Source organism: Ixodes scapularis, unplaced genomic scaffold (genome assembly GCF_016920785.2).
Source record: "Ixodes scapularis isolate PalLabHiFi unplaced genomic scaffold, ASM1692078v2 PGA_scaffold45__5_contigs__length_3442486, whole genome shotgun sequence".
NCBI classification, from domain to species: Eukaryota; Metazoa; Arthropoda; class Arachnida; order Ixodida; family Ixodidae; genus Ixodes; species Ixodes scapularis.
Window position 1 is genome coordinate 250,685 of NW_024609874.1, and position 24,298 is coordinate 274,982.

The 24,298-nt window shown below is 45.7% G+C and overlaps 1 pseudogene; it reads right to left on the bottom strand.

Moving 5' to 3' along the window:
• LOC115330168 overlaps positions 1-22,811 on the bottom strand; it is a 192,141-nt pseudogene extending 169,330 nt beyond the window's left edge.
• Between the last annotated feature and the right edge of the window lie 1,487 nt (positions 22,812-24,298).

A 24,298-nucleotide genomic window follows, 5' to 3' on the forward strand; every position in this document is an offset into this window, starting at 1 on the left:
AGTACAGCTTAGGAGGAATATGATGAAAACCATCAGAAGAAATAGGAAGACATTTTTTTGCAATGATGACGCTATGAATGAACGGCGTTTAGCGACGGCAAGTTATGAGCGTTCGGGAATTTATAAGTTCACGTGATTGCTAACCATGGACATGCGTTTTTGTCGGGAGATGGTGTTGCGGTGATCACCTGATATCGGGCGACTCGTGGCAGACTAACAAGCAAGTTTCTTCGTATCGAATGGTAAGTGTCCACTGCCAAGCACAACACGTGGCTACCGACGTTGTCGACGTTTCGAACACTTACCGCTTTCGACAAAAGTCCTGGCACCTGGGCTAACTTCCCGGAAAGACTCGAAGTCTTCCTTGAGTCCAACGCCATCATGAACAGTAACTGAAAACGATCCACTATTCAATTGGTGGGCGGCGAAACGTATCCGCATCTGCGGAGTCATGGACGATGCGTACTCCAAGTGGCTGGAAATTTACACGATGCCTGCCACGACGTCCAAACACGTCATTGACGTTCTACGGTCTCTTTTACCTACTTTTGCCCTACCTAAAATACTTTTCACTGATAACGCGCCAAATCTTGCTTCAAACAAAATAAACAAGTTTTTGAATCTTACGTTAGTGCACCATACCATCCTGCAACTAACGGGCATGCAGAACAGATGGTGTGCGAAACAAAAAAAAGAAAGCCCTTCTGAAGCTTACGGAAGAAGCAGTTCAGTGAAGAATCGCCAGGTTGTTGTTCCAGCAGCACGCGACGGTCTCATCTTCCACGGTAAAAACACCCGCCGAAGCAATATTCGGCGGACGAACAGCCACACCCCTCGATCTCATGATACCATGGCTCACGAACGAAGATCGAGAGATTCCCAGATCGGGAGTAATGGCAGCTTATTCGGTCGGACAACTCGTCTACGTAAGGAATTTCAGCGGAAGTCGGGCCTTCCATGTAAAACTTGAGTAGAAAAGGCTCTATGTTGGTTGACCAGAAGGTGTCATCTCTCTGAATACGTTGGATATCAATGCCCTTGAGTGTAAATATAACTAAATCACAAAACTCTCTTTGTGTATTGTGTGACTGCCCTTGTATTTCATAGTAGAAGCTATGGTGGTGATTTGTACCTTTCGCATCAGGCTCCTTTTTCTTATTTTTCGCCTCATACTCCTTTGCGGTTTAAGTATGCTTCAAGAATCTTTTGGAGCGGGGACACTGTACGTCAACGAAGCCATTTGTTCCAAGTAGTCAATCAGAGAATTCTGCTAGAAATTCGTCCCTCCTTTTAACGAATAAGCCGCACTTCTGCACACTGCAGTTGTAAAGCAGCATCCTCATTGATTCTACCATGTTCTGTTGCGGGTGAAGAAAGTTTTCGGGTACACGATACTTGAAACAAGTCTGGCACTGTACGTTGTGGTTCGACACCCACTAATGTCGTCGTCCTTATAGAGCCTCATCATTTAATCATTACATCGTCACCTCATATTGCTCTTCATCAACAGTAAGTATGTACAATAGGGTATCGCAATCTTACAATCCAAGAATTGAAAAATTGAGTTGTTCACTCCTTCAACGAGTTTATTATTTATATAATGTTATTACGTTACATTACCTCGAGACGATCGACGTCCATCGTCGATCTTCAAATACTTATACCTGTATATAAATTAGACGCACAAGGGAGGGGGGGGGGGGGGGTCGGTGGCCGAGTGCATGGTTTAGCGCACACTAGCTCGGAGCACTTGGAGCGAAAGCTCGCGCTGCAGAAGCCACCCCGCCCCTGCCCGTTTTGATCTGGAAGAGCAGCGTACCGGCGTGGCGGTCGTGTGTATCACTACTGCGTGGTGCACGTTAAAGACGCCAGGTTTGCGGTTGTACCGCACTAGCTAAATTGCTCATCTACAGTTGAGAGTCAGACGCCCACTAAGGCGGACTAACTTCCGGCTGTATAAACATACACACAACAATTTGCAATTAGACGCATAATAACAAAGAGCACAGCGTGCCACCTCTTTCTTTGGGTTCCTCTCTTTAAACCAGCGCAAGCTCGCGCGTTCTCTCTTTTGAGACGGTTAGAACGGTCGCACATAGAGCCCACGTTTCTCCTACCCGGCCGCTTCCTCCTCTCATTATGTGTAGTTGGTTATAACTAAATAAGCTATAATAATAGTGTATTATTCATATTTAGTTTTAGTTTCAGTCAGGGAGAAGGAGTTTTGCGGGAACTAGAGCAAATAAATGAGCTGCGCTTAGAGTATCGGCACTCTCTTCCCCGTCAGTGTTGTGAACGCCGCCATTCCGGTGCTTGCGCAGTGCAGGCGCAACTGCCGATCGTCATGATTTAAAAGTGCGACATCCTCAGCATTAGATTTGATGTTAGAAAGCTCATGTAATGTTGTTTGCTTTGTCGCACACTGTTTAAAGTTGAGGACGGAAAAGCGTTTTTTGTGATTTCAGATAAAGCTTCAAATAACTGGCAAACATGATTTTAAGCCACAATATGGCCAAGTGTCGCTACTCTGACGCGTAGCTTATTTAATGACACTATTCATGCTCTTGTTCAAGAGGCCTGTAATACCTGGAGGGGCCATGACGTAAGCCCCGTGGATTCCACGATCCACTACCTTTTAACACCTGCTTCTTCCTCATTGTTCCCACTTGTGCACCGGCGCACTTAACTGCAGTTACGCTAAGCTACAGTTAGCGCACAATACTGGCCGACAACATTCTTTGGCTATGCAGTCAAAGCTATGGGCGAACGTGCGCGTGAGCATCTTGAGCACACATCGAAGCAGTGCACGAGCGCTCTCCACTTCTTCTGAAATAGCTGTCCGAGAGTATAGTGCGGTAACTGTGGTGCCACGTAACAGCAGTTAAAGCTGAGTTAACCACGGTTAAGGATGCTCGTGTAATACCCCTGTTATACCCTTGTTATACCCTTGTTACACGGGCACACTTAACTGCGGTTACGATAAGCCACAGCTAGCGCACAATACTTGCCGACAACATTCTGCGGCTATGCAGTCAAAGCTATGGGCGAACGTGCGCTCGAGCACCTTGAGCACCCATCAAAGCAGTGCACGCGCGCTCTTCACTTCTTATGGAATAGCTGTCCGAGAGTATAGTGCGGTATCTGTGGTGCCGCGCAACAGCAGTTAAGCTGAGTTAACCGCGGTTAAATGTGCCCGTGTAACAGGGGTATTACACGGGCACACGTAACCACGGTTAACTCAGCTTAACTGCTGTTGCGCGGCACCACAGATACCGCACTATACTCTCTGACAGCTATTTCAGAAGAAGTGAAGAGCGCGCGCGCACTGCTTCGATAGATGGTCAAGATGCTCAAGCGCACGTTCGCCCATAGCTTTGACTGCATAGCCGCAGAATGTTGTCCGCAAGTATTGTGCGCTATCTGTGGCTTAGCGTAACTGCAGTTAAATGTGCCCGCGTAACAAGGGTATTACAGGGAGCGGTTCAGAGTAACGACACTTGGCCATATTGTGGCTTAAAATCATGGTTGCCAGTTACCCGAAGCTTTATCTAAAATCACAGGAAACGCTTTTCCGTACCCCACAAATGTTTAAACAGCCCGCAACAGAGCATTGCAATATTGCATCAGCTTCCTAGCACCGCATCTAATGCTGAGGAAGTCGTACTTTTGAATCATGACGATTGGCAGTTGCGTTTGCTCTGAACATGACCCAAAATGGCGGCGTCCAAAACAATTTTGGGGAACGGAATGCCTATACTTTAAAGCTCATTTAGTGACTCTAGACATGAAGTGAACTCGGGTATATTATTTTCCTCTTCGTCTTTAATATTTATTGATTTCAGTCATATCGAATTATGAACACATTATATCACGCTACACGTGTGTAATTATTTGTCTTAGATTTATTATTCGAACCCAGTACTTAAACCATTCATTTATCGATAGTAAATCTTCCAATATATTTTTTAAATGTGAAGTTAAAAAGACACGGAGATTGATGATGATACAGACGCCAACGCCGCCCTCGGAAATTTTTTGAACACTAGAAATGAGCAGTTTGTCTGCCATCCGCCAGGTAGCGCAACAAAACACCCAAACAGTTTTTAATTGTTTTTAAAATTAGCTAAGCTCTACACCTATTAAGGAACCAAAGAAAGATCATTGTGAAAATTTAATACATCGCAATGTATATCTATTCCTAACAATACTGCCATTAGATGCCAATAAATCTGTTTGATGTCCAAAAAAGATATGCATCAAAAACAGGTAAGTTTGAAGGGCTCCTGGAGCGTTATGACTTTGAAAATGAAAAAAAGCCATCGTCCACCTCTTGGGCAACCATTGTAGCTCTAAATGTTATAAAAGATTTTGTCATAGCTTAATTATTTCCTCAGCGGCATTTGAAGTACCATGACTCGAAGCACAAAAAAGTGCTACGTTTGATATAAAATATCTATACAAAAAAAATTTACACAACATTAAAGTTTTTTCTGCATATTACCAATTGTAAGCACTATATCTGTAGCTAATTTCATTGCCCTAGCGCTTGTCATTAAAGACATATTTGTGCTGAAAAATGTCCATTTTAGGGCAATATTTGGAGGGATGAAAAAAACAAAGTAGTGCAAATACCAAAAAAGTGTATCGTTACGTTCTGCTCCGACATCATCTTAACAAAACTGCTATATTGGAACCGTGCTATCTTTAATGGATCGTTCATAAAACATGAACTAGCGGAGCAAGTATGGGTCCGCGCCATCATATTCGCAACGCTACAAACGCGCATGAACAGTAAAAACCAACACATACATAATACCAAATGAAAGAGGATTGCATTGCCTTTCGAATGACATCAATCCCACAACACAGAATTTAAAAGGAGATGAGTAATGACCTGCCAAAAAGTACCTAAACTGCCACATTCACTGGGACCGTGGCCTTAAGGGAAGGCCGCAAGGCATACCGCGACTGGCACCTGCTGTGCTCGAGGGCGCGCGAAACGTTTTGAGGCCTTGACAAGGCATTTGGAAATAACTATTTATTCCGATCGTTTGTTGCTCACAATGGTCGAAACTTACGGTTTGACCTTGCTTGACAAAAGATCAAGATGTCTGGGGATCTATTTGTACTGTCGTTTTAGGTTTTAATTTATGTTGGCCTCACTGGTGATGTGCCCGTTGCCTTCCAGCCTATAAGCTGTTCATTCCTACGAGCTCGTTGGAGCGATCACACGTTTATCGTTCGCCACGTAACCACGCTCTCGTTCATACCCACGCGCTGAGAAAGGGACGGGTCAGGTGATCAAAGGGAGGTGTTTGATTGGTTCTGGTTAGCTCGCAGCCCCCACCGCACTGTCGGCTTGTTGATGAACGAAGTACAGTATCGTCATGATGACGTGACGACATGAATCTGTCTTGCCTTGAGTTCGTAAGCCGCGGCCTTCCAGCGACGTCTACACGTAATTTTTCCTCCTTCGTTTCTCCAGCCGGTCTTCGTGCGTCTGTCCAGCCCTTCGAACAGGCTTTGTGCTCAGCTAGGTGGCCGTCGTTTATTTCCTCTGATCTCACTTTCACAACATTTCGCCATGCAAACTATTTTTTTTTAAAGTTTGCAAACGATCTTTTTTTAATTTGGGAGAAATATAATTTTAAAAGTAATGAGCAACTTTTTACGAAATTACTGCCTGAAAGTAATTCACTACATTATTAAATTACTAACTAGAAAAGTAATTCATTACATGACCTATTTCCACGAAAAGTAATTTAATTACTGTAATTTCATTACAGTACTGTCATTATTGACAACTCTGTTCTCGAGGACGCTCAGCAAGTTTATAATTGGAACAATATGTCTATTCACACTAACTTAAAAGTTAATTAGTCATTTTAGCTAATTAGCGAACTAAATAGTGAGTGTCGCGCATTTTGTCTCCACCCCTGGGAACGCGGTTGCACACTATGTATATTGAGGGTGAGGAAAGATTGAATAATGAGGAGAAAAAGAGAGAGAGAGGAGTTGTTCAAACTTTTGGATTAGAGTCAATTAAAGGAAAAAGGAACGAGAGCTGGAGAAAAATTGAGCCAAGAGTGGTGATCGAACCCGCATCCTTCGCCTATCCGGGGCGTCGCCTTAACCGATTAAACCATCTCGGGCATTGGTTTCAGCGGACTCGATACCTGACGAGCTTTCTGTGTATTGTAAGTTTCCCACTCGCTTAACTGGATAGACGCCAGCCTCTTGCTGAATTAAGGCCCATGCTGGCTGCGAGTTTCGGTAGTGACGTAGCACGTCATTCCAGCTTGCAAATGTCGGAAAGGGCCCGTCTTCCAGTTCCAGGATATCTCGAAACCACTCCTGCTGTTTCTAGAGTGAAAGTGCAGGGTTCGAGATCCGAATCTGTTCCTATATGAAGGATTCTGTAGGGCCGTCGCTCGTAGCTTCAATTTCTTATTGACGTGAAGTTTCAATATTTCTTCTACCGCATCTCCTTGCAATTGCTGCAAGACGTAACAAAAAAAAAAAAAAAAGAAAAACTCGAAAAACCAGAACACAAATAACGTGGTCAAAAAAAAAAAAAAAAGAGATTACTCCGGAATGGAGCTGGATTGCACCAACTTCCAGGAAACGCCTTCACTTCTTTCTTTTTTTCTCTTTTCTTGTAAACGTTTGGTTCACCATTTCCATCGGCAGAGTGATGTAACCGCGGGGAAACATTCCGAGCCGGAGGAGTCAGCAGGCTAAAAAAAGGAAGCGCCTTTCCGCGTGCCGATTGACGCTTCCAGGCGTCCCAGGGTCACGTAGGCTACGAGATGGCTGCTGACGGGCCTCAGTGAACGAGTGCTCAGCCGGCCGACAGAGCGAAGGCCGATCCCATTCACATCACTCTTGTATGTCACGTGTCACAAGTTTCACTTGTAACTCGTTGCTTTGTTTTCTTTTTTTACCCTTAGGTATAACGACTCCGGTTCTTTTTGCGATGAAAGACGAGTAATTAAATGTTTTTACCGAGTAACGAGCAGACTTGTACGTAACGCATTACTAGTAACAAGTTACTTCTATCTGGTTACTTTTTTCGGTATAAAGTAAAATATTCAGTTCCTTTTTTTCAGAAAAGGAATGAGTAACGCATTTAGGTAGTTTTAAGGCAAAGTAACGAGTGACGGTATTTCATTACTTTTGAGAAGTAACGTGTACAACAACGTTTAAACAGCCTTTTTTGAATTCTAACCTGAGTGCGCGTCTGTCGCAACAAAGGCGGATGAGCAACCCGAAAAACAATTAAACAGTGTGACATTGTAGCAAGGTTTATCGCTGAACACGTCAGTCGAACTCTAGAGCTAGGAATGTCCTTGACCCAGAGAACACAATAATGTTCGTTAGTTGAACCTTCCAGAATCGTGTACAGACCGAATCTAAACACGGAGGTTCCCAACGTGGCAAGGCACAGAATCCATTGTCAACTCCGAACAATAGAACCAGAGAGAACAAAAGAGAGCAGAGAATCCCAGATTCACCAGCTCTTGCTGAAGCACAACACTGCCATTCATTCCAGCGCGTCAGTAGAACGACTCTTCAGCATCACCGGAGGCCTGTTCCCAAGGAAGAGGGTAAAGCTAACTGATGAAAACTTCGAGAGGCAGCTGCTGCTTAGGAGCGACGACTACTAAAAAACAATCAACCTTGAAACAAAAGCTTTTCTGCATTTGGCCGTCTAATGGTATCTAGTTACTTTTGTAGTGCAACGTGTACATGTCTGGTACCGAGCCTTCGGCTCCTAAGAATAAAGCGAGCGGCTTTGCGGGCGCTTTTTTCACTTACATACGCTTCACACTTTAAGTTTGCGTAAAATTCCAGAACTGCGCCAAAAGGACAAATGACATTCACAACGTGTGTGTGTGTGGGGGGGGGGGGGGGGGGGGGGAAGGGGGCGGAGGAGCGGAGGGCGGGCTATGGATAAAAAGCCTCCCTCCCCCCCGGGAAATATAAAATAATGCAGCCGACCCTATAATAAATTATACATTTGTGCATTATTACAGCAACCCCCCCCCCCCACCTTCCCCCCAATTTTTCTCCGGAAAATGTTTCTGACTACACCCCTAAAGACAGTTCTTTGTTGTTTCTAAGAGTGTATAATAATTGCCCTCGTCAAGAGGTAACGCGCACTTACCAAGTTCGCCCTCAGTGAACCCTGGTGGCAATGTAAGCGAATCGCATCGTAGTAAAAAAATAAAATGTAATTAGCACACAAATAATTAAACCAGAGGATAAGGAACAAAGCAGTAGAAGCGCCGACTCTCAGCGCTTGTACTGTTTAGTTCCCAATTCTCTGTTTTGAGCGAGCAAGAATGTATCGCGCTTCATTGCTGCGCCGTTTATACTGGTAATGTGGGCGTGTCCGATTGAGCGGATACACCCCCTCAATCGGACACGTCCACATTATGCGTGCCGGCGTTGCTGCGGACGAGAAGACCTCGGCGTCCTCTCGACTTCCCATAGAGCGACGACGCGAAAAATGACGAGCGTCGGGACACAGTCGGCTATCGCCTCGCCCACCAGGCGGGAAACGTGTCGGCAGCGACGACAACAGTACTGACGAGCCATTTCTCATATATTGTCACTGAGAGCAGGAGAAAGCTGCGGGGCGTGGGGAGTCCAGCAGCATCTTAACATGGTTCCGTAGACAATCGGGTTCCGGCATCGGCCAATAAGAATGTGCAATGACCAATCACCAAGCAACACCTGGGAGCATACGAACCCACACATTGCCTTTCTTAAACTGTCGCCGACCGAATCAGGCCAACTCGTCGAAAGCCAACTCGTCAACGGCCAACTCGTCGAGGGCCAACTCATCGACGACTAATTCGTCGAATAGGCCGATTCGTCGAAGGGCAACTCGTCGAAAAGGACGATTTGTCGGGCGATTCGTCGAATGGGTTGAATGCGGGTCCTAGGTAAAAGTTCTAGGTTTCTCGTAATCTCTTGACCTAAATTTCTATTTGTGCTTTACCACGGATAGCGCTCTTCTTAGATTCCAAGACAAAAACAAATTACAAGAGGGCGAAGAGAGGACAGAACCTTGAGACAAGTTGAGAAATGTGTCTTCTCGGGATCGTCCTTTTGTTCCTTTCTTAATTACTTTTCTTGTAATGAGTCGCTGCAGACTGTCGCCGCGAAGCGCCGTGTACGGGTAAGTCAGGTGGGTTAACATTTTTGCAATAAGCAGCCTCAGACTGCCGCAGCGAATCGGCGTGAAAGCGTGGGCCTTACAGGCTAACACGCGCTACTGTGATTCGCGCGGGACGTAGTGACCGTCCCGTGCTCCACCGTGAAAGCGGCAAAAGCGTCAAGTTATCTTGGACAAGCAATACCAGATTGGGGGTCAGTAACAGTGCGGCGATATCACGGTTTTCTATGGGCCAGTATCTGCCTTAAAATTGCAGGAGAAAAATAATATAGCTTAGCTTTGAAAAAGCGGCGACCAGTTGACCGTTCGACGTGTTGTCCATCGACGAGTTGCCTTATGACAAATTGACCTATACGTGATTAAACATTAGAAAAACGCAAACACAGAGATAAGAATAAGAAGGTAGAAGAACAAGGCGCTGAAAACAGCGGCTTGTTCGTCTACCTTCTTGTTCTTGTCCGTGCCCTTGCGCTGTTTTAATTTTTGATCATGAAATGCCAACTAGCCCAAACTTCAACATTGGCCTATTCGACGAATGGGCCGTTGACGAGTTGGCCGTCGACGAGTTAGCTTTCGACAAGTTGGCCTACATCCGTCGCTTACTATGGCGTACATAGAGCTATCTTTCAGGAGGAGCCGTAATATGGAGGGTTCCAATCAGCGTGATTAAGATGCACTTAATGCAAAGGTGCAACCGAGCTAATGGCGATCATAATTCCTGGAGAAGGGAAACAAATGACAAACACAAATCTTCAAACACAGCCATAGGTGACTGGCGCGCCACCGAAAAAATCGGCCTGGTCCGGGCATCGAACCCGGGACCTCTCAGCAGTTTGATTTTTTTTTTCGCTATTTGCTGCATGGCCGTCCATGCGCTAATTTTCCCATAAAACAGATTCGAAGGCCATAAAAATTATATAAAAGTTGCTGGTTTTGTTTTTGTTTCTTTTCTTTTTTCGAAGTTTGTGTTTTTAACTAAAACCGACGCTGATTATTTTTTTGTGCCTTGTGATTTTTGTATGCACTCCGTACATTGCGGTGATTGAACTTTCATCCATGTGTTCTGCGGAAAAGAAGATGCGAATCTGTTTCCAGAACGTAGCCAAAGCCTAGTCCCGACTGGTGTCCTTCACGTGAGCCCTCTTTGCGCTGTAGGCGCTGCTCAAACTCAGTGAATGTGGGTACAGCTAGCACGACAGTTAGCACGACAGTTAGCACGACAGTCAGCACGACAGTTAGCACGAGCACGATTTCGTCGATATTCTCCGATTTTTCCACGCGCACTCAAAAGTTAGATATTAAAACGTTCAGTGCGGGTGAATGTGTGTATGCAGGTCTCAAACTTCGGTTCCGAAATGTGTGTCATATCGCGCCATGTTGGTGCCCATTCCTACTTCTTTCTTCCGAAGAAAGACAAATTTTATGATGCTAAATGTTTGTTGCAGAAGAAACGCGCTTAGCAGCAAGGTAGCCACAATGGCAGCCGATGTTACATCATCGGAAGCCGTGCCCGTTTCCACCACAAGACCCGCAGAAAAAAAAAATGTCGGCTCCTAACGGAGCCTTTCTAATTTTTCACTGTATGCGGGGGATTAAGATAATTGAATGTGCATTTAAGATACGCTTTTAATATATTATTAGAACAATTGCCATTCCACATGCGAAATGCATCGTTTTCCCTCTACCATACAAATTCTGGAGGAAATTCTTCGCGTAACTATGAACAATTCGCTAAACTTGCCTTTTTCTTCAGGTGGCACCTAGTCAAACTAGCACTGGCAAGATTCAAGTGCCGATGTCGTGCTCGCACTAACTTTGTCCCGCATTGTACCGATGTTGTCCCATCCTTAATCTTGTAAACAGGTAGCGTAAACAAGCTGTTCCTGGTCTTATCACTCCGCGTGTGGACAGAGTCGTCGCCACTCCTTATCTTATCCATCACGCTTGCTTAAACTATACGGACGTTGCGCAGCGTTTAATGGGCTGCGGTCGTGTGCTGTAGATCTAAATGTGTGTGCAGTTTGAAGATAGCGCACATTGTATCTGTTTCTGAGGCGTTGGGCGACGGCCACGTTGTATCTAGAGGACTCTGTACCTGTAAGCAACATGTTGCCAGAACCGTGTTGCCTAGGGACCTTAGCGACGTCGCCTTCTGCATGCCGCCAAGTTTATTCACCGGAATATCGAGCACGTTCTGAGCTTGCGCAGTAGCTCTCATCTGGGAAATATTCGACGCCGCGCGCGCGTCTAATATTTCCCAGAGGCACAGTCCAGCTTACAACACGAAAACGAGGGACCGACCGAATATCAGTCGACCGTGTCCGCAAACAGATCATCTGGCCAGCCCCGAGTCCAGAATCATCATCTCTTGCGATTGACTAGAGAAGGTTATAATTGAATAAAGCAAGATGTGCCGATAAGGTGGGGACCTCTAGACCACAATCCGCTCTTATAATCGGAGCTCGTCAATTTCAACCTCAGCGTCCCTTTGGTCGGGCGGCGGAGAAGAGCTCACCGGAGAAAAGCTCAACGCGAAACCGGAAGATGCGAAGAAAGGCTCACCGGCCTTCGAGCTGATGCGAAGAAAATCTCACCGATTTATTTTCTTAGCTTAGTGGATTTTACGTCACACGGGGCAATTTAGCACAACTAGAATTCGTCACTTCATTAAAAATCTGTCCTATTTTTTGTAAAATTCTTGAAGTTTATTGGCCATGTTTGCCCAAAAAACTCACACTGAAAGTTCACGCTGCAGAACCCAGGATCCTGGGTTCTGCAGCGTGAGCTTTCGCTCCACGTGCTCCGAGCTGGTGTGTGCTAGCCCGCTCGGCCACCCATCCCCCTGGATGTGATGAGAACGTTAGTATTGCGCACATTTCCCGTAAAAAGTTATTCTCGGGCTACTCGGTCAAAAGTAATTATAACGCGTTACCATATCGTGTTCACAATAACTCGAAGCACTTGGCTACCGTAGAAAAGTAAGGAGGGGCAAGGCACAAGTCGGTTTTCGAGAAGATATGGTAGAGAGGTGATAAGAGAGGCATATTGAGTCACGAGTACGACAGAAAACAAGGTCGTTCTTTTATCTGACCCCTTCGAGTCTGTGTACCTCCACATCGCTTGATTCAGACTCGTTTTTGTGGCGCCAACGTTTCCTTGCCAGGCGTCATGGATATCTTTGGATCCAACCTGATCCAGAGGTGAATTACAGAAGTAGCTTATAACTAGTCTTTGTGTGCGCATCTGGAGTACACAAATAAAGTGAGGCCACGAAAATCGGAAACGAATCGCTTCCTTATAAAAGTACTCGAAAATCGAGGGACACCTTAATCGAGCCCAAAGGGAAAAGCCTTATCGATTCACTTTTATTTATTTATTTTACAAATATTAATTTTTTACACTGCATCCATCGGCATGTATAAAAAGATTTTTTTTGTATCAAGTGAATAGCGTGTGAAGAATCGGAACCAGAATTTCCTGACGCTAATGGGGATTTCAATCGGAGGTTATTAATCTGTAAATCCCTGTTAGTGGCCACGTCAACCTTGCCAAAATATAAATCCCAAGAACTTTCTTGAGTTCTAGGGAACTTTCTTGAGTTATGTTATTGTTAGACGCTGGGTGGTTAATTCAAGCCCTGGAAACAAAAATGTCTTCTTTTTTTGGTTGAGCGGGGTTCTTGTTCAGAAAATCCTTCAGGGACGCACTTTTACGCCTTCCAAGCGTTTATCACCCAGGCGAAAAGTGCCGAGTCACTCGGCCGCAAGCCTATGCATGGCTAATCATCAAAGAAAACTACTATACTTCGTGTCAGCTTCGGTCCGAGCGCGGCCGATGTTATGAGCCGAAGGGCCAATCAAACACCGCAAAAAGCGCAGCGTCATTGCGTGCTCTCTGCGCTTGATAAGACCAGCCGGCGGAGGAGCGCGCACAGAGAGATGGCGAGTACCGGCTGGTCATATCAACTGCAGAGAGCACGCCATGACGTTGTGCCTCTTTCGCTGTTTGATTGGCCCTTCGGCTCATAACATCGGCCGCGCTCGGACCGAAGCTGAAACGAAGTATACGAATTCTCAGCGCGCGTTGCACAGCACAATTTTCCGATTTCATTTTTATGTGTTTGCTTTCAAAGCTATCCCAGAAGAAGTGTCTCCGTTTGTTTGTCTCTCTGTTCGTGTATTTCGCCGCTAAATTTGCAGGAAAAATGGACGTCACGTGACATCATGACATCGTGTGGCGCTATGACTTGACACTGACATAACGTCACGTATCCCCTTTACGTGGTGCCCGGTCACGTGTCATGGTATCGCACAACGTTAATTTCTCCAGTAAATTTTGGGTTGAAATGTATAAACAATATTCCACACTGGAAATAACTGTATTGTCTTGAAAGACAATTTAAACGACCAGACATTAAAGGGAGGGGGGGGGGGAAGGGGGCAACGATTTCCGGACTTCGGTCAAAGATTTCTGGAAGTTGCTTCCTGACATTTCTGAAGTAAAGAACAGAAAACCGATTTCAAATGCATGTCCTAGTTTTTGCGTAAAAAAAAAAAAAAAAAAAAAAAAAGATAACTATTGGCATTTTGGGCACTCCTCAACTCACTCCCAGCCTTCAGGGTCACAGCTGGTCCCCCTCCTAGTGACGTCATTCGGAGTGCCGTGTAGGTTACCGTGTGCTACCTCGGAGGACGCTTCCTCTCCCTCTCTCTGCTGACATTAGCGGGCGTTATGCTGCAGCTTAGAGCCGAGCGAGGTGACGTATTCTTTTCGCCGTAGTTCCTTCGGCTGCCACTTGGGGCTGCAGGTGGGGGAAAAAGCTCGGCTTTTGCTTTGCGATTATGCAGCGGAATCGCGAAATTTTTAATTAAGATGTTTTCTTTGACCTCCGGGACATGATAAACAACGTAAAAGTGACGAGATGCAAGCTTCTTTTAATCATAAAATCGTTGCACCGCCCCTTTAAGTAACACATCATATGAAGCCTTCGCGATAAAAATCCTTCTAATTTTTTTTTTTTTTTGCTGGATTTGAGTTTTTGAGGTGAAATTACAAGTGGCGTTATTAGTGTGTTGATCAGAGTAAAAGGTATAAATTACATAGTTCGGATATTGGGGGGTTTAGTAATTCGAGGAGGTAGCCAAAAAGGTCTCCAAAAACTTTCAGAAAAACTGCTATCTTGCAAATGGGATCTTAAGTTGAAAAAAGTGTGTAGGGCGTATAAATTTCACCACGCTCTGTCGCAATCCTTTGCACAAAATCGTTATGTTAGGAACTATAGGTGCATGGGAGAGCAGGGGCCTAAATATTCATTAATTGAACGATTAATCAAATGAATTTACCCCTGGCAGAAATCTCATTTACTTTTTTTTTATTATGAAATATCAAGAAAACTGTTTTTAGACTTAGAGAAGTTGCATAGTAAAGATGGGGTCACAATTGTTACCCGGTCGTTAAAGACAAACCAAATCTGAATTGTTTTTGGTTCGGTTATACTAGAAGTGCAAGTTTTCGTGCAAGAAACGTACTGCCAAACCATTTACAAAGTCCCTACGACTCAAGCATAAGCTGCAGTGTATTACGTTCATCTTTCTTTTAGTGATTGTTTAGAATTGTGACGCCCCTTTCTAGGTCAAATACCAATGAAACGTAAAATATGGTCATCTCGTACTGTCTAGCCGAGCTCCGCATTCCACATGTGGGACCAAAGATTATTCCGTACTCCGTGATCTACATCTGCTCTGCGGATGAACGAAATGCGCGCTCGTACGCTCTTCTATTTATTATTTCTAGTTTTTTTGTTTTTTTTGAACGAATAAGGGCGCATAGATATAAAAAAAAAAGGATCACCGTTGACGACTGTTTTTGTTCTCCTTCAACCGACGCCGTCGCGTACTGTCTTTCAAGGACCATGGTCTATTCAAATAACGCGGTACGGGTTTCCGGTCCGCTGCAGAAGACAAGCATCCCCGTTTTGTTCGAATAGTTCCCTCTCGGAACTGTTCGCGGGTTCGACCCAAACACGCTTGAGTTCTAGAACGCGTATCCAGAATGTTTGTAGCGCTCAAAGCACAAAAAAACGATGAATATTGGCCGAGTAGTTGAATACGGCTGCGCGTCTTCACAAAAAACAACAAAAAAACAAAACATACGGTACTATTACGGAAGAAAAAAAAAAAACACCCGCGTGATGGAAATAAGCACAGGGAAAATGATAAAACTACTATGCGCGTGAACTTCCTTCGAACATTTTTGACGTTACATACACTCGCAAAGATTCTTGCAGTTGCGCATCGTCCCGAGATGCACTCTTGAGCCCTGCAGTTGGTGGTTTTCTCTGTTTGACCGATCCAGCCAATGAGAACGGCCAGATGTAAACCCGCAGTAACACTGTTCATACATAACACAAAACAAAACAAAAAGACAGGATGTACCCCGCAGACATGATGACAGTAGTATTTTTTTGCAAACAGGCCTGAGCCAGATTTGAAGCGAGCTTGCTTCCTACAGACGTAAGCTCCTAAAATGTCTGCAGACGGTTCTTGCGTGACCAATCTGACAGTCATACAATTACGGAACGCTTCCGACATTGTCTGTTGACAGTTTTCTTGGATGAGGCATCAGCGGTGTTACCGCAGCTTAATGGTCATGGTGTATCAGCTAGGAGAAAAAATGAGTTCATACAATTTCTGCCGAAACAGCACGGTGGATAAAAAAGAATGATATAAATCGTGATTTAAGTGATTATTTAAATTGGGATTTAAACCAAAGCAGTTTTACTATGATTATTTTGATCAAACCTCTCCGCAAAAGAGTCGCCAAATTATTCCGTATTTCCAGTTTGTCTATCATTTGAGGCTTTTCTATTGTATCAAAGTATCAAGCAAGAAATATTTTCTATAAAGCTGAACACGAGCAAAACCAGGTGCTCTTCTGAACAAATCGGAGTGTTGAGCTTGGTTTCTCCTACTTCGTTTGTCCGTTGCCTGGAATTTTCCTGCAACAAAATCGGGATGCAAAAGAAAAATATCTAAAAAAAAAGTAATGTCTTATTGGAGGGATTCGGAACGCAAAACAAAATCGTTTTATCTAACCAACAAAAAATTAAGTTGTGTTTTCTTAGTATGGCGGGCATTACATAAATAAAACGTTGCTACATACACTGTACATTTGCAATAATTATAACTCCCGATTCGTTATCACTGATCACACGATCTATCAATCTGCTATGCTGAGAATTACATCTAGTCGTAAGGAATCACCGTTTTTAATTAGTCTGATTTAAATAAAATAATTCTGATTTAAATTTAAGAAAACGGCTTAATTTTTTATATTTTTTTCTTTTTGTAATTGCAGCATTATGCCGATTACATGTCTCGTTGGTCGTCCCAATAAAAGCAAACTCGCAATTAATGTTTCGTTACTTAGTTACGTTACTAAACAAATAGTAAGGAATTACATTTACAATTACCAATGACTAAATTGTAACTAATTACAGTTACAATTTCACTTCCATAAAAGTGACCGTTACCTCAAAAAGTAGTCCGTCACTTCCGTGGCGTTACTTCAACCAAGACATGTACGTAACGCGTTACTCAGAACGAGTTCCTTCAGCCTAGTTACTTTATTATAACGAGTTACGCATTTAGGTACTTTAAAGGCGGGTCTAGGAGAACTCGTCACAAGCCAACTCGTCGCAGCCAACTCGTCATAGGTAAACTCGTCAAATAGGGCAAGTCGTCATAGGGAATCTCGTATACGGGGAAGTCGTAACAGAGGGCAACTGGGCACTTGTCCATTTCGTCACAATTTACCTTTTTCGCCGATCTTGCGTTTGCAATTCGGCTTCGATAACTGACGAAAAATAGTAATTTACAACTAAAAAATAAAGGCACGACATGGTCTTGTACAAATTTTTCTCAAAAGGAGCTTCTGCTACCGTCTCGAAGAGCTTGTGCGTATGGTGCGTGCTTTGTTCGCTTTCCGAAGCAAAGAAACACGCGCGTGCTGGGCTGTAAATATCGCACGCTGGGCCGTACCTGAGAATGGTATATTGTCGGGGACAAGTAAAGAATGCGCACGTTAGCTTCCGCCAAACTTTGGTTGGGCGTGCGCGCAAGTGCCATCATGGGAACCAAACTCATTGGCCCATGACCTACTCTAACAGCCACTCTGAAACATGAAAATATTCGGTCTAGGAGAACTGATCACAAGCGAACTCATCATAAGTAAACACATCAAGTAGGGCAAGTCGTCATGGTGCATCTGAGGGTGATGGCTTTGGCCTTTGCAATGCTTTCTATCTCTACAGACCCAGTACACAGCGTCGGGGTCTTTTCGGCTAAGCGTATAAGAGTACCCTTCGCACAGCATGGGAACGTCACGCTGGGTTTTAATTCGGTTCATCATACGAATGCGGTCGTGCTCTCTGAAGGTCCGCACATTTCACCCCTATATATATACGTATTCGAAGCCGCTTCGAGCGAAAAACCCTTTTGGAGTAGATATAGAAAAAAGAGAAGACGCCCCCAAAGACGAAACCTAACTGCTACACTTCCTAGCATCCTGGTGCGGAGATCTGCATACCGCACCCCTGTATTGTCATTGAACAATAATTTCCTACCTAGCAAAGCTTCCGAAAAGGGTTTAACAACAAAGGGACGTCGTAAGTAAAGATAACACCGAAAAGCCGACCACAACCGTCCCCTGCAAACAAGCAAAAGGAGAAGCCAAGTTTGAAACTGCGACAAGTCTGATGCAACCACTTTCCAAAATAAACCCCCCCTCTCCCGCCCCTTTCCCCCCTCCCCCCCCCCCCCCCCTATCAAAAAAAGTCTGTGACGAACTTTCCAAAAACGAGAAGGTCACTGCGACCACTTCCCCTACTACAAGTTCACCTAGAACGAAATGCCCTCTTTGACCAGTTCACCTATGACCAGTTTCCCTGTGACGACTTGGCTGTGACGAGTGGGCCTGTTCCCTTTAAAGGCCAAGTAACGAGTGACGGTATTTTATTACTTTTGGGGAGTAACGTGTACAACAACGTTTAAACAGTCTCGTTTTAATTCTAACCTAAGTACCCGTCTATCGCGACAAAGGCAGATGCGCAACTCGAAAAACACCTAAACAGTATGACAGTACTGCAACGTTTATCGCTGAACACGTCACTCGAACTGTACAGCTAGGAATGTCTTTCAACAGATAACACAATAATTTTCGTTAGTTGAACCTTCTGCAGTCCTGTACAGACTGAATGTGAGCACGGAGGTTGCCAACGCGGGAAGGCGTAGAATCCATTTTTAACTTCGAACTTTATAACCAGGGAGAACAAAAGAGAGAGGGGAATCCCAGATTCGCTAGCCCTTCCTGAAGAACAGCGCCGCCGTTTCTTCGATCGCGTCAGTAGAGCGAGTGTTCAGCGTCACCGCGCAAGTATTCTGAATCAAGGGGGCAACATGACTGATGTAAACTTCCAGAGGCAGCTACTGCTTAAGTGGAACGAGTATTGAAAAGAAGACAATAAACCACGAAACAAAAGCAGTTGTGTATTTTGGTCGTCAAAGTAACGAGAAAAGTAACTCGTTACATTTAAGGTAAAGTAACGCGTTCCTTTTGAGAATTGGTAACGAGTAAAGTATTTAGTTACTTTTTGAGCGAGTAACGAGTTACGGAATTGAGAAACGTTTTGGGGTAATGCGTACATGTCTGCTTGAAACCCAACTGTCCTAGGGTAAAAAACAAAACACAAATTTTAGGAAAGTGTTTATTGTTGCCGCCACTCACACTTTTGTGACCCTGAGCAACATCTGGCTCTCAATTTTCAAAAATCTTATCAGACATGTTGCCTCTTTTCTGTGTGTATATTTCTATTCCCGCGCTCAGCACCTTTTCAATTCACCTTTTTTCCAAATAGGTGCTGTCACCTGGACGCGCCACGAAGTTCGAGATTGAGTGGGTAGAAAACCACGCGCCCGCGAGGCCTCTACGTATACCCGCTCGACACCCAGAACTTCCGCTAGATCATGTTGGTCATTGAGACGCTTTGACCTAGATACGGCTACCCCTAACTTCGCTTTTTCCACCAGTGTGGACTATCTTCCTACATGAAGTTGTCACAAAGAAGTCATACTCCTCTTCTTAGACAGCAGCAAGCAAGAAAAGAGATAAGGGATGAACAAAAAAAAAAACAAAAAGGTGCGCACAGATTCGTTACACGGTGCGCACATAGATCTTTCTTTATTTTTTATTTTTCTGTTGTTGTTTCTTTTAATACGATGAAACATTTGGATTTCGGGAGTTTGCCTAATATTTTTGCACGGATAGTCCGGTTCTTTGTGTAAGTGTGCTTCCTACTTCGTTGTGGACAAGCAAGCTGACAACTTGCGATATGCAAACAACCAAACCTTAAAGAAAAAAAAAAATATATATATATATATATTTAAGGTGAGGTTTTAGGTTACGTCAAGCAATTTTTTGAGCCTCTAAAGAGTGTCATACCTTGAGTTTTGTAAGTTCAGGTGACAGTGGAATTCCGGTAAAACTTATCCTTTAAAAAAACGATTTTTGTCAATATTTATAATTTCTGCTTTTTCCTCCCTGATTGAACAGAAAATGTAACGGGTTACAATCATTCCCCGCAGTAAAAAAGTAAAAGAAATTACTTTACAATTACCTTTAAAAATATCGACTGACTCCGTTAAAAACATTCTGATAAATATAAGGGTTTACAAGTAATTTATTACTTGTAACGATTTCCATTCGAGTTTTCATCTGAGTTTGTACAAAGTAAGCAAAAAAAAGCAAACCAGCTACACTAAAAAAAAATGTGTTGCTTGTATGTTTAGGCAGCCTAGATGCGATGTTTGCCTCACCGGGTGACTTGTCTCTTAGGTGTAGATGAAAAATTTAGTCAGTGCAGTACAACCGCTAACCTGGGGTCTTTAACGTGCACCACGCAGCAATGATCACACGAACGGGTGCCAGTATGAAACACATCCAGATCAAAACAAGCAGGGGGTGAGGATCGAACCCAGGAGGTTCTGCAGCGCAAGCTTTCGCTCCACGCTCCGAGCTGAGTTACACTCGAACTCGGCTGAGCTCCAAGTCTCAAGTTTCACTTTTGGGCGCAGAGCCCAGTGGAGGCACGGCCCATTTTGATATCCGCGCCATCACTGCTTAGGCCCGCTTCAGACGGAGCAATTTCACCGAGCAACTTGACGTCGCAACACCAGCAACACCGGCCGGGGAGGAAGACGAAGTGTCTTTAAGAAGCTTGCACTTTTCTAGCCTCGTTCGGTTGAAACCGAATATTTATTGTTATCAGCTGCCTTAATAACCAGAATCGAATCAACATTGAAGAACGCTTATCCGGTCATCAACTGGTGGGTATCCCCGCACTGGGTCTTTCCCAGTGCAAGTGAATCGACCTCGCCATGTCCCTCAAGTCATCTTCACTGCATTCGAATCACAAGGCCACCACCGAAAGGTACAGTCTGCCTTCCTCCATATGCGGTGACTCAATATCCGCATCAGAAGCTGATAACAACAGTCTGACTGGAAATCCTGCTGTGGGTCCCACTCTAGAGGATCAGGGTGCTACCACATCCCAGCGGCGGGTGATAATTCCCCCTAATGACATGGAAATGTCCGACATCGATGACGAAGGCTGGACCCCAGCTAAGACATCAAAAATGCGGAAAAAACCTAGCTCGAATTCAAGCAACAGCACGGGCACAATCCGTACAAGCACCCTAATGACAGAAGGTCTTACGGTTATCTTTGTACCAGCTGCCGAAGACACTCTTATTACGTCATTGAGCAGTCTAAAAGTATCCGATGCCCTAAACTTACTCTGCCCAGAGTGCATCATAGAAATAAGGTACAACAGACGGCTGAACCTCATAGCAGTCGATACAATACAAGGAATGGACAGACGACGCGTGCTCTTCTAGACTGCAAGAAGCTATGTGGGATTCCCATAAGAGCTTACGAACCACTTCCTCGGCATTACGCTGTAGGCGTAATCACAGAAGTGGACACCGCGCTGTCCGAAGCAGATGTCTGGGAGCATTTAAGATCGCCGGAAAATAGGGTAGCAAGACTTCGTCGACTTGGGCAGAGCTCAGCAATGAAGATCTCCTTCTGCGGTACACCACTACCAAATTTTGTCTACCTTGGCCTTGTGCGTCATCCCGTGACCCTGTTCAAAGAGCGCCCTATACAGTGCCGCAAATGCTGTCGCTACGGGCATCGCGAGGCATCCTGCAAAAACGCTCCTGTCTGCAACCGTTGCAGTGGCACTCATCCAGATACAGAATCCTGCACCGCAAAAGAGAAGTGTGTAAACTGTGGTGAAACCCATTCTGCCAAATCTCCATCTTGCCCAAAATGGAGGAAAGAAAGGAAAACTCGCAACTATGCTAGACATCACGCGGTCGACTTTCGCACCGCCAAAGTCGCCTTACAAGAGCCGAACGCTCCGAACCCAACAAAGGGCAGCGATGAGTTTCCTCCACTTCCCCAGATGTCTGCGGCCGGGGAAACCGGGAAACAGGGACAGAACCAAGACACATACGCTTCTATTTCAAAGGGACAGGGAAAAGGCAAGCCAAGGGCAGGCATTACCAACAAGGGGCAGAATTCAGACGAAAGACCACAAGAAACCACTTCTGAGGCCACAGTGTCTAAAGGTGTCAACCACCAACGTTCTTCGGAGAGGTCCCGTCCACCACCACCAAGAACAACACCACCAAGCCAGGGTTGGATTCCTCTTCTTAAGGCAGCAATTAACATGGCTTGCACGCTGCTAGCAACAGTGAATTCGGAATGGTCACGTTGCATACTTACATTTCTTCAAATGATACTTCCACTTGTGAGATCACTGTGAAACCGGGAGGGAACCAGTGCAGCAAGCAACTTACGCGCGTTCGTCACCAAAAACATTCATTCATACCTGAGAGGAATATAAATAACCTTCAAACTCGTTTCCCTGAGCTCTTACAGGCGAGACGGACTGCAGTGATACAAAAATCTAACATTTTTCCTCTAGAGGTACAGATATTTTCTTATTTTTTCTACTACAACAATGAAGCCCGACCCAAAGACCAATCTCGGGTATCAATCATTCTAAAAGAAAGCTTTAACTACCAATCCACAGACATCCACGATTGGGGACACTAGTAGAAGACCTACAGCCCGCCCCCAGCCTCTCACCTGTTCCGCCCTCCAGTGGAACTGTAACGGCTTGAGAACGAGACTCCCAGAGCTACGCGACCACCTTTTACACTACGCCTACGATGCTGTGGCCCTCCAGGAACCCAGAATGCCAGCCGGCAGCATACGCATTGCGGGTCACGTAGTTTACTGCAGCAGGCCTCTGGAGGCGGGCGTGACACCGCGAGCAGCCCTCCTAGTTCGACGAAACCTACGACAGATAGAGATAGACCTCAGCGATCTTTGCAGTGAAGGAGCAGATTTTGTGGCAGTAAAATTGGAATTTGGAGACCGTTACCTGACCATCGTCTCGGCATACGTGGCCCCTAATGTACCTTGGGACGTCCATGTACTCGCGGACATTCGCGCACGGGCCAAAGGAGAGGTTATAATTGCCGGCGACTTCAATGCCCATTAACAGTCCTGGGGGGACAGAAAGGACTCTCGGCGAGGTCGAGAGCTACAGGCAATGCTAGATAGGCTCGACCTCAGAAATATTACAAGTGGGAACCCGACATTTGTACGGCCTGGAGTGACGGGAAGCGTAATTGATCTGACTTTCACGACTTGGGCCCTACGTCTCAATGCAACTCCTCAGGCAGACAGCTGGGGAAGTGATCATCTACCCATTGTCATCGGAAGGCCGCCAAAAGCTCCTCTGAAGACTTGCGGCGTCGTCGACTGGGATCGCTTCCGTACCCTGCTCGAAGAAGCGCTGGAAGAAGGACGATCCTTCACCCCGGAAACGCTCTCCCGCGTCCTCCGAAAGGTCACCCACGAAGTCAGAGTGCCAGCAACACGTCCCAACCCCGACCTCAAATGGCTAGAACTGCGGGCAAAAAGACGTCGCGCTCAGCGACGGTCATGGGCCACTGGAGATCCGGCAGATGTACTGGCATACCGGCGACTGGATGCCAAGTTCAGGAGGCACGGTAAAAAACTAGCACGCCGACAATGGCGCCTCAAATGCACCACCTTAGACAAACCAGCCGGAGGAAGCCGGGCCTGGCGGATGGCGAGAACACTAGCAGGTCGCCCAATCCCCCAAAACCCTGTCCTTGGAATGGCCGTGGCAATGAACCTTCAGCCAACAGAGATGGCCGAACTACTCGCGGATGCATTTACTGAGGTTCCACCACTGCCGGCTGCCAGCCCGCCCCCCCAGGGTTGGAGAAAGTTCCGTCACCCAACAGCGACCCCCATGCAGCAGCCAGACGAAGACTTCACCCTGCACGAACTGCAGCACGTTCTCGATGCTCTCCCGAGACACCGTGCGGCCCCAGGCCCAGACGGAATCACCAACCAAGCATTGAGAAACGTTAACGAGTCGGCTGTCCCAGCAATGCTGACTCTAATCAATCATGTGTGGAGGACCTCTAAAATACCAGAAGCGTGGAGAGAAGCAACCACGGTACCACTACTGAAATCCGGGAAACCCCAAGACCAACTAAGCTCCTATAGGCCCATCTCATTGACATCATGCCTTGGCAAAGTGATGGAACGAATGGTGCTACGTCGCCTAGTCTACCACCTTGAGGCGGCCGGGGCTCTGCCAGACTGCTTCTCGGGGTTCCGCCACCACAGGAGCACCGCGGACGCAATTGGTGACATCACCAGCTCGCTGGAGGAGGCCAAAGCACAAGGTTGGTCGGCGATGGCCGTATTCCTAGACGTCCGCAAAGCCTTCGACGCCCTCCCGCACCGAATCATCATCTCAGCCCTGCGTCGTTTCGGGGTATGTGGACGACCTCTTAACTACATTTGCGCATTCCTCACTGAACGCACCATGTGCGTAAAGGTCGGCGGAGCACTGAGCAAGCCCCGACGAGTCGACCATGGCGTTCCCCAAGGGAGCGTAGTCAGTCCGCTCCTGTTTGCACTGGCGATTGCATCACTCCCAGC